Source organism: Coturnix japonica, chromosome 2 (genome assembly GCF_054131305.1).
Source record: "Coturnix japonica strain WE chromosome 2, WE-NBRP24, whole genome shotgun sequence".
Lineage (NCBI taxonomy): Eukaryota > Metazoa > Chordata > Aves > Galliformes > Phasianidae > Coturnix > Coturnix japonica.
This window is the reverse complement of record NC_140664.1, coordinates 44,742,643-44,752,876: the sequence shown is the minus strand read 5'-3', so window position 1 is coordinate 44,752,876 and position 10,234 is coordinate 44,742,643.

Below are 10,234 nucleotides of genomic sequence, written 5' to 3'. Positions count from 1 at the left end.
AAGCTTAAGGCTTACAGTTCAAAAAATATATATATTGCCCCCTGACATTTGTGCACAAGCAATTGGGATGTCAATTTGAATCATGGAAAAACAGGCTTGCATTAAAAGCCGGGCAATTGAACGTGTGATACTGGATTTTGCATCAGAGTAAATTTTGCTATTGTTTAAGTTTACAGCTATAAGAGTTATATAAGGTTACAGCTCTAAGGGTTGTGCAATGTTTGTGGCATTTTAAAATTGAGGCAGATTGATATTCAGGGACAGCATTCAGAGACAGAAATAGGTGCTGTTGCCACATGTGCCCCGTACATGGCATAAACACTTTACATGAGACTTGACCTAAAGTGGAATTAATTAATTAATAGAATGAATCCCACATCATCGGTTTCAAAAGTCACATAGGCCTCTTATGTGTTTTAGCTGCAGAGGAGACAGAAGAGCACTACATTTTCCAGAGACTAACAATGACAGTATTGATCATGAAGGCAAAGGCTCTGTTATTTTTATAAGGTTGAGAATTTCATCAGAGTTTTCTACTACTGTGTGTTTTAATGATGCAAACTTTGTTTTTCCTTTTTTTCTTTCCTCCTTCCACTTCTCTTTTTCTCTGTGAAAGCTAATAGACTTTTTCCTTCCCTTCCAAATATCTCTATTCAAAGCAAAGCCTGGAATAATTTTGAAGTTCTGGAAAAGATCTGAGGAAAGGAAGTGTCAAGGTAACCTTAGCTGTATGCTATTGTTAGTGTATCCTAAATTAATCCTGTTATATGTATATGATCTGGAGGGATAGTAGCTTATGTGTTCTGGGGATCTGACTGTGAAGCTCAAGTAGATATCTGCTTTCTATGACACTGCTGCTCACCACTTCTCTCCTGTCTTTACCAGAAGATGCTATGTACAGAAGCAGATGTATGGCAGCACCAAGACATAGTGGTTTTCCAGCATGGTTAAAGGACAAAGTTTTACTTTTGCTTTTAGAAGGATGGCAGTTCCTTTTCAGAGCTTACAAGACAGTGAGTGAGATCTTGACCAATTAATGGGAATTTTGCTGTTGACTTTATTGGTGCTGAACTAGCCTAATATTTCTAACGAAGTTTGTAGACAATGGACAGATTAGCATGAAGGGATGATAGAATCCTATAGAAACATGGAAGGCTAAAATTACATTAGGTATAAATTAAATGGTTTTCTTTGTTTGTTGCTTCAGAATTACATAGCAAAAATATAATGCACGGAATTATTCCTAAGCAGACATTTCTCTATCTAATGTTTAAGAAACCTAGGGCAGTGATGTCTTTGTTACACATGGAATAGCAAAAACTCTTTTAAGTCTTTTGTCTTATTGAACATGTTGTCATATTGAACGTGTTATGGCAGCAGGTGACCATGGGGCTTCAATGGAGGCCTGCATATATTAAAATTAAGCGTAGGAATGAATAGTTGTTTGCATGATCAGGACTTTTATATATACATACATACATACATGTATACATGCATAAGCTATATATAAAATACAACATTGTGTCATCTGATGTTCTGGTGGCCCAAATTGGTGTGTAAGATTACTTTAGCCTCTCCACTGGTGTCAAAGTCTCCTGAGTTGTAAAAAGATCTAAGTACTAAAGAAGCACAGACTAACTTAGGGTGAAAAGAAATACTTGAAGTGTTTGCTATTCTGTGATATTAACTGTGTGCTCTTAAAAGCAGGTGTTTACTAAAGACAAAAAATGAACAAAGAGAGCTTTGGAAAGAATACCTTCCAGCCCTTCTGCACTCTCAACCCCTCTGCTACACACACTTCTTACCAGTATTTAAGCAAACATTAGAATATTAAGCAATTTGCAGTTGAGAACTTGCATTTTCATTTTCTGCTTTAATATTGCAAAGAAAATGGTTTAGACCTAGAGATCAGAGTTTTAAGTGTTGATGTCATGTGAAAGCAAGTGCTTCATGCTGACTTCAGCAGCAAAATTTTGAATTGTCCAGCTTCTGTTTGTTTGTGCAAACTGCAGAATGCTCATCAGAATTTTGCTGTTTAGGTACCCAACCTGGAGTTCTTCTGGAGATCTGACTCTGGTTTCTAACTGAGACATAGCTTAGGGCTGCATTCATAATTCCAGTGAGAAAGGATATTTAAATTAATAGAGTTGGGTGAGATATAGAATAAAATATCAGATGGTACCAAAAAGTCTACACTAAGCTTAAAACATATTTTTAGAGACAGATCATGTATTCTGAAGTCTTTTATCAAATTTTAGACACCTCTCTGTCATACAGAAGTTGTACGTATCTGAATGTGCATCTGTCACTAACAACTTTTTTTTTTTTTCCTGAAAGGAAGGATTTACAAAGAAGTGCCGTACCGCATAATTCCACCTAGAAGGTAGAGATTGATAAAAAAAAAACATTGATTCTGTTAGTCCACAGATCACAGTGGTATGCTCAGTAAGCCAGAAATATGCATGCTGCATTAAAAATTCCATTACAGCAGCTGATCAGTCATTTGTCTCCATATAGAACTAAAACAATTATAACAGCATTCATTTCAGAACAGATGGAGGATTTCCATGAATAGCATTTGTTAAATATGTATTTTAATAGTTGAGACATATTTTCACAGGAATGATTCTTAAATGTAATATAAGAGATCTGAAATAATAGAATATCTAAAAATAGTGATTTATATAATATTGATATATTTTTGATTTATTTTTCTCCACTATACTTTTATATTTTTTATTCGTAAGCCTTACTCCTTCAGATATTTATAAAACTGAAACTTTATGACCTTCAACTGTTCAGATAGGAACAGAACAGTGCTGAGAGCTGTTTAAGACAGAAATAGACAGAAGTCTTTCTGTTTTTCAACAATCCGCAGCTAAGTATCTAATTTTATAAAGATAAACTTGAAAAACATGTAGCTCTTCTGAATAAAATGGTTCCAAGTCTAAAACATTTATTATTAAGGTAAAGCATGTATATCAGAAGGCTTGGTTAACAGCAGGAATACTGTGCACCTGTATCCCAGATTCCTTGTAGGGTACATATGCCTGTATTTATATAAAATCTATATGTACTTGGGATATCTATGTACATTTAAAAGTTGGTAGCTCTTGAAAGGATACAACGAGACTGTACGATGAGACTGGTGCTAATAATTTATTGAAAATCATAGTGAATGGAAATTCCAAATATGTTTTCTTTTACATAATGTTGACCACTTTGGATAAATATATATAGGACAGTAGGAGCGTATTGCATACTCTGCGTGTATTTAGATTTAAAGCTGAATTTTAATGTAGAACTAAAAGAAACTAATGGAAGTATGCGCTGAATATAGATGGTCTCAGTGGAATCGTAAAATTATGAGAATTGTGATAAATAATTTCAACTCTTCTGTTTATAGGAAAAAAAACACATTTTTTTTATCGACTCCCCCCTAAAAAAAAAAAAAAAAAAAAAAAAAAGCAAAAAAACCATCATAACAACAACAAAGCAAACTGCTTATTTCTGTAGCTGTCTGACTTCCTCCTAGTGGGCTATGTATACATTTGAGTAATCTGCATGTACAAGCAAGTTAGCTGCAGGGAAGCTCAATTTTTAGAATATTTTAGAGACAAAAATACTGGAGTTTTCATTCTTCACTAATGATGCTCCTGATTTTTCTTCAAGGTCAAAGATACCAGAAACAGCACTTGTATGAACAAGTCATTGTAGTGGCATTGCAGAGTACTCAGGCAAGAGGATGTCATCTGCTAGAATTCCACTCTAAGATGAAAAATTCATTTTTTCCTTTTGCTCTAGAAATTAAAAAAATCAAACCAAAAAACAAACAGACAGTACTATGTAGCTTCAGGCAGGATTCCTCCTTGGGGGAAATTATCAATTGTCTGCAGATTATTGGTTATTTTCTATTTGTCATCAGCATAATTGTAGTTTACAGAGTAGAGTTTTCAGGACTGTGTGTCTTCAGATGAAGATATTTCTTCTACCTGGCATACTGTCAAAGCTTGTTAGTGTGTTTCTGTTGTGTTTGAGGTTGCATAGGCAAAGCACAGGATAAGAGTTGGAGTAAAAGCAAGAGTGAAAAATATTCTCAAACTTGCATTTATTCAGCTCTAGTACAAACAAAATGCAGATTTTTATTTGCTGTCTGTAAATACAGTTATATTTAAGAATAAGTTTTCACTTGCTTACAAAGTCAGTAGCCTCAGAGAATGCTTGTTTTGTGTTTATTGGCTTAACCTCCAACATTTAGAATCTGTATACAGATTGTTTGTCCTGAGTGTAAGAGCCATGAAGTATCTTCTGATACTTCACAGTAGAAGTGTCTAGTGGCATTGACTGTCTGTGTCTAAGCAGCATTTAATCCTGCTTTTTGTATACTAGGGAATCTCTTTTCCTTGTGTCCTAAATAAGCCCATTATCATTCCCCCAATTCCTTTTAAAAAAGATTAAAGTTTTTTCTAAGCTGTGCTTAGGGCATTAAAGATTATTTTTTTTCCTCAGATGCTGATCACTTTGTTAAGAGGTAAAATGAATAGAAAGTGGCTTATGCTGTTCAGAACAGAAGTTTGCAATGGGATGTTTCTCTATGTTTGTTTCAAAATTGTAGCATTGTTTTGTTGTTGTTGTTGTTGTTGTTTTTTCCTTCTCTATTTTAAACTTCATTTTTTGAGAAGACAGTCTTCTAAAGTAATAGTTTCCTGTTTATGAAGAACTTGCATCTGACACGTTCTTGGCGATTCCAGGTAAAGTATTCACAGGTAGGTCAATAGTCAGATACAGAAAGAAGAATGGAACTCACCCAACTGGTAAAGGGGATCTCTTGCTATACAGCACTCCTCAGGAAGCAGTGTAGATCCAAAAGATGTTCTCCTTTCAGTGGCTGGCCCTTAAATGAGCCAATCATGTGGCTGGCCTGTGCCCCCTGGACCAGCCACACTCCTTCACTAGGTAAGTGCTCAATCACCAGTTCAAGTTTTCCTACAGTATAGCAAAGCAGATTTTGTGTTGTAAAGATGAATTCTCCTTGGTGTGGGAGTCTTGTTTCTTCTCCCCTCCTTTTCTGCTCAGAGAAGTGTAGGTGAACTTTTGTGTCAGTGCAAGTGGGGAAGGTATTTGGGCAGGGATCAGGATGAGAGGAAAGGAAGGGGAAGGAGCTGGACCTTCTCATTTCAACTGTAGTAAAATGGGTGACAGCTTGCTCCTAACCACCTCCTTATCTCATCTGGACAAATCCCAATCCTAAATTATATTATTTTTTTCTTGCTGAATGCTTTTGCACTGAAGACTTTTCAGTGGGGCTGAAAGACATTTTACCTGTTTATGTAGAGTTTATTATACCTAGAATTTTCATAAGGGTAATATATTGGATTCTCTGTGCATTTTATTTATTTATTTGTTTAATCAACTAGTGGCTACTACCTCGGCTCCATAGAAAATCTATTCTCATTTTTCATAAAGCATAGGAACAGGCCTAGTACTCTTTTAACTCAAATATATTTACAATTGTAGATGATAAGAAAGAGGTAATGCACAAGGCCTCGTGTCCAAAGCAGAGCTAAATCATGAGATGTTTCCCTGTGTGCAAGTTAAGGGAAAAACTTAAAGGAGGTTGAGGTTTCAGATCCATGGAGATAGAATAGGGCCTGAGTTGTGGTTGCTGCAATTTACTGCTGCTCTGGCAGTACCACTCTTGCAAAGTCTCTGTGAACTGCTTTATGGAGAGCTGAACCACTTGAAAACTAATAACTGTTCTGAGGCAATTTTTTTCTTAAGCTTGTTAGCTCCCTGAAGTACAGGGAGTACATGTTTGCCTCAGTGCTATGCCAGTGGAAGAGCAATACCAATTTAGGTCGAATTTGGGCACTGTGGAACTGCCGCATAGGATAGTAGCTTTATGTTTAGCCTGCCACGGTAAAACTGCAAATTTTCTCTAAGAGGCATAATTCCATTTTCTCCTCTTCTGTCCTCTCCCTTTCCTTGTAGTGCATTTTGCACCCGTTTCCTCTCTCGTTTGCCTCAGATTTAATGGCTCTTTTGGCTTTAGGATAAACCAACTGTCTGAGTTTCTGTAATGCAGCAATTTGCTGCTTCAGAGACTTAGCTTTAAGATGGCCTACATGGTCAAAGCAGTTCATTAGATTTGATCCAAGTTAAGTGGCAGAAGCATGTAGCTAGTCGGGAGAAAGAATGAGGCAGGACTTAACCAACTTTGGCACCACATTCAGTGCAAGGGGATAAAGCAGAGCACTTATTCTGAGAGGCAATCAGGCAACAGAAAAGACCAGACATATCTCCTACATAAAATCCTCTGGTGGCAAACTTAGGAAATATTGAAGAGAGACATGTATGTGCTTTATTTCTAGTTTTGTTGTTTTGGGGATGAAAATGGAAAGAACATAATTTGGTGGTGTGTGCCATGTTTTTGTCATTGTTGTTTGTTGTTTTGTTTTAGTTTTTTATGTTTTTTTTGCAAATAATAACTTTTGCAAATAATATAAATCAAGCAATCATTTTGGCTTTTCTCAATAATAAAAATGAAGTATATAGCAATGGATTCTGTATTTTAACAGATGATATCTGCTGATTTCATGCTAAAATCTATTTTCTGTCTTCCTAATTTAGGCTTCTCTGGCAAACTTGAAGTTTTAAAGATGAGTGGCTTTGATTTCCTTCCAAGTAAGTATGAGTTCATTTGAAGGCCTGAATATAAAAATTATAGATATTTGTGCATTTTCCTTTGGTGCTTCAGATTAAGGAGTTTTAACTATAATTCTTCATCTGTGTAGCTGATGCTGCAGAAGGCCTTCTTTGTTCTGAGTTGCCTTCTTTCAGTGAAAAGAAAACTTTCCTGGAAATGTTATTATGTTCTCTGATATTTCTCACAGTGTTATGTGCTTTACTTTTAACATGACATTTTGTCCAAATCTGAAGTGCTAATATTTAAATATTTTCTGTTTATAAGAGACTTTATATCACTGCTGTTACTGTTTTGTTATTTTATCCAGTAATACTTTACTTCTTTATCCAGAAAGATTTACATTTTTTTTCCAAGTAATATATGCAACAATCATGGCTACTGCATTTTTGCTCTTAAAATATACTATAGAATGTAAACCAAGACTTTTAGACATAAACTTGGTGGAGTGAAGTACATGAGACCTTATATTCTACTTGTAAAATGAGACTTGTTTTTTTATAAACAAATGCATTGTGACTGTCTCAGGATTCTTTATCTGAAATGAAATTTAAAAAAAAGTTTAACTACTCCCTGACTATCCAGCAAGTCTTTAGCTTGATGCAGAATGGTTTGGTCTTGTCAGGGACTGTATGTGAGGTTTTTTAAAGTCTCTTCCTATGCTTATGATGCCTCTGCTAAATCTGTTAGGCTGGAACTTGACTGGACTGAATTCCTTGCAGTAGAACATAATTCTAGTGTGATCTAAAGGCTCTAGTTATTCAACTGTGACTCATTCATCAATTTCAGCGGACAGATCAATTGTATACAAAGGTGTGGCATTTAGGAGCAACAATTACTTTGACTTTGTTGATTTTTTCACAGTTGCTTGTGTGTTGATGCTTTAAGTGAATCATTCAGTCTCATATTTGGACCTTCTAAATTTATCTAGGTCTTTGTTCCTTCCTGGACTTTTGCTTTTGGTTCTGCTTCTCCCATCTATTCTCCCAGTAATTTTTACTCCCATCTGTAACATACAGATACCAATTTAACCTCTGATGGGACTGTAGGAGATTAAAACCTTAGCAGGTGTGAGGCATGTTGTGTTTATGGCTATGTATCAGATTTTCTAGATGGGGAATCTATAGAAGCTACAGAGATTTCTTGGCTAGAAAAGTCTATTTGGGGATCCCTTTACTTCCTGTAAGATATTCAAGGGTTTTCTGATTTTTAAATAACAACAAAAAAAGTAAAACTTGACTTCTGTTACTCATAGACTCTAAAATTTAACCATGTTTGTAAATCTTGAGCCTGGACTAATGTGTAGTTTATCAAGTTAATTAAGAATAATGAATAGAATAATGCACTAAAACTCCAATGGGCACACTTACCTTTAATGGTGCTCACTTTCTCCTGTCTCTGAAAATACTTCATGTTCTTGTTGCTAGCTTTTAAGATGTCATGTCTTTGGCTCTGGAAGGCTGTGCATTGCTGTTTTTCTGGAGTACTGATGGAAAGGTAATTGGATTTTTCTTTTTCCTACTGTGTTTATTCCCTATGTCTGTTTGTTACAAACCCATTAATCACAGAGGCATTAATTGTTCTAGTTTAAATCTAGGACACTGAAAATTGTGATCCCCGTGGTATAATGATTTGAATATATATATGTTGCTTGTAATGCCTGTTATATCTTTCCATGGAAACTACATCCAGTACAAAGAACATCATAACTATTTGATAGACCGAATTCTCAGCTTCAAAATTCTGTTTTTTGACATAGTCACCACCATTAGCTGTGCATTATCACCTGCAATGAACAGGAGCCTGCATACTGTGCTCGTAAAACTCTGCCAGCGGAGGTGACCTGCTGTCACCATTGTCACTGCCCCTGCCTCACTGTACTCACAGCAACTGGTTGGTCTCCATATACATTCAGCAAGTGTCAATGAATGTCAGTGGGTGTCATTTTTTATTCATGGAAGAGTTCAGTTCCACACTTCTGCTTCATACACACTTCCATGTCAGATGCCATTCTGTCCAACTGCCCCCCTGCTGCCGTCTATTGCACAGTAACAAAATGTAATGGAATGTTTGCAGGAAGGTTCAGCCTCAACTGCTGTACCCAACAACATCCACCTCTGGCTTGTGTGCCAGTGTAATAAAATTGGAGGTTTTTCTTTTGGAGCAATTGCTGAGGTGTGTGAAGAAATAAAAGTGGCTCTAAGATAGCTTGTTCTCAAAGTTGTAGTGGAAACTTTTAATAAAATATAAATCTCTTCCTAGCATTTGATATGGACATATGACATTTTCTGAATTATCTCTTTCTTTATAATATTATATTATCAAATCTTTTAATTTATATTTGAGTGATTGAAAGCAACTATTCTTTCTAGAAACATTCGGATGCCTTCCTGTAGAACATTAGCTGTACATTATTGTGAACAAAATGTCGAAACATTGAACATTTTCAGGTAAAAAACTCTTTTTCCTTAAAACATGTTTACTAAGCTGCTGAATCCATGAGCTCATATAATTGTGTTCCACTCCATTAGAATAAAGGGTTTATATCAGTTAGATAAGTGCAAAAAATAGGTGGTCACTCAGCTTATCAGTCAGTCAATAGATTTTTTGTCACTATCTAGTTACAGATATTGATGTTCTTAACATAGTGCTCCCTGAATAAGCTAAAACTTATTTTAGAATATTTGAAAATATGTACATGAATTTTTTTTTCAGTGTCTTGATGTTACACAGAGATAATTAGTTCTTCACTCAACTGTGTTTAAATGGACTATATAATTAATGGTTAAAGTATAGAGATATTTATTTGTCTTTTCATATTTCCACTTTCATGCAAATTATTAAAGATAAACAAGGGTGTGTATTATATTTTTATTATATTACCTCATTTTTAAGATGGTTCATTCTCAAGAGCTTTTTAAAAGGGGTAGAACTAAGGTTGTCCACTGATCTGAATTTGTAATTATTATTACACTGTTTTCATTATTCTATTTCATTATCTGCACATTTGCTTAGCATATTCCTTCAAAGATTTTATGAACTGAAAGAAAATTGTGCCTCCATTTGTAGTCTTTTTGAGTAGTAATTTAATACAGAACTATGTGCGGTGCAATTAATTCTGTCATTTTTGTACTTCTGAACTTGTAACCAAATCTGGAATTTGAAAACAATTCCATTAGATGATAGATTAAAAAAAAAAAAAAAAAGAAGAAGAAGAAGACGAAGCCCAGTATCATTTTGGATAGCATTTTTCTTCAGGTGGAAAACATAAATTGCTGGTAGGTTTTAACTTGACAAGAAAAACTAAAGACTCTAAAGTGTGCCTGGTTTGAGTAAGTTGTTAGAGGGCATTTAAAGTAAGATGTGTGTAGAACATTATAGTTAACAGTCTGTATATTTTCAACAAGAAATTGTAGGTTCTGTTATTAAGTTTGAGAAGCTCTGCCATCATCTTGAAAGCCATTCTCTCTGAAGTATAAATATAATTTCCTTTGAGGATATATGTAATAGAAATACATCCTATACATTATA